Genomic DNA, 1,224 nt, shown 5'->3' with positions numbered 1-1,224 from the left:
CATTCTTATGAAGGAGGAAAGAACATTTTTAAAGGAAAACCTTCAAATGCTATTTAAATCCTAAAGGATTTTTCCTTATTACTCTCACATATTCTTTACTTTAAGAATTCCAAAGTTTGGGAAATGTATAGAAGGACTTACAAGTATGTTTGGGAAAGGAGGATGACCTATGTAAAGCAGACTATGTTTCTCTCAATAAATCTAAGAAGTGGTTTTGATTATTCATCATGCAAAAAGGAAAGCATAAACGGAGAATTAGTTTCTAAACACCAAGAGTAACTCAAAGACATATAATTTTATTATAAAATAATTTAGATCACTGCTGATGGGATTCTCTCCCATGCCATTTTAAATGAAAGTAGAATGTAATGGAGGACAAATGAATTCCTTGAGTGAACTACTTTGTGGAGTTAGTACATTCACTGAACCATGGGCATACTTTGAAGTGTATCAGTGGTAGATTGCTATAGGCTTTTGAGAATTACACTAAGCATTAAAACCACCTTAAAAACTAGTTATGTACTCATGTATAGTTTATTTGCAGACTCTTCCATATTCCAATATCATTTCTTCGTTTGCAATAATCTTTACTTTCAAGAGAATTCAATCATTTCTTGATATCCTGACTACTGACAGCTACAACAGAGTAGAATCATAGAATCATAGAATAGATTGGGTTGGAAAAGACCTCCAAGATCATCAAGTCCAACCCCTGATCCAACTCCAATTACTATATCATGGCACTAAGGGCCACATCCAATCTCTGCTTAAAAACCTCCAGGGACTATGAATCCACCACCTCTCTGGGTAGGCCGTTCCAATGCCTGATCACTCTCTCTGTAAAGAATTTCTTCCTAACATCTAACCTAAACCTCCCCTGGCAGAGCTTGAGCCCATGTCCCCTTGTCCTATTCTTGGTTGTCTGGGAGAAGAGACCAACCCCCACCTGGCTATAACCTCCCTTCAGGGAGTTGAAGAGAGTGATGAGGTCACCCCTAAGCCTTTTCTTCTCCAGACTAAACAACCCCAGCTCCCTCAGCCTCTCCTCATAGGACTTGTGCTCAAGTCCCTTCACCAGCCTCGTTGCTCTTCTCTGGACCCGCTCCAGCACCTCAAGATCCTTCCTGAACTGAGGGGCCCAGAGCTGAACACAATACTCAAGGTGTGGCCTCACCAACGCAGAGTACAGGGGAAGGATCACTTCCCTGCTCCTGCTGGCCACAC

The sequence above is a fragment of the Empidonax traillii genome, unplaced genomic scaffold (genome assembly GCF_003031625.1).
Source record: "Empidonax traillii isolate 1590-97213 ecotype Southwest subspecies unplaced genomic scaffold, ASM303162v1 scaffold217:size1918799, whole genome shotgun sequence".
Taxonomy (NCBI): domain Eukaryota; kingdom Metazoa; phylum Chordata; class Aves; order Passeriformes; family Tyrannidae; genus Empidonax; species Empidonax traillii.
This window is presented reverse-complemented; position numbering follows the sequence as displayed.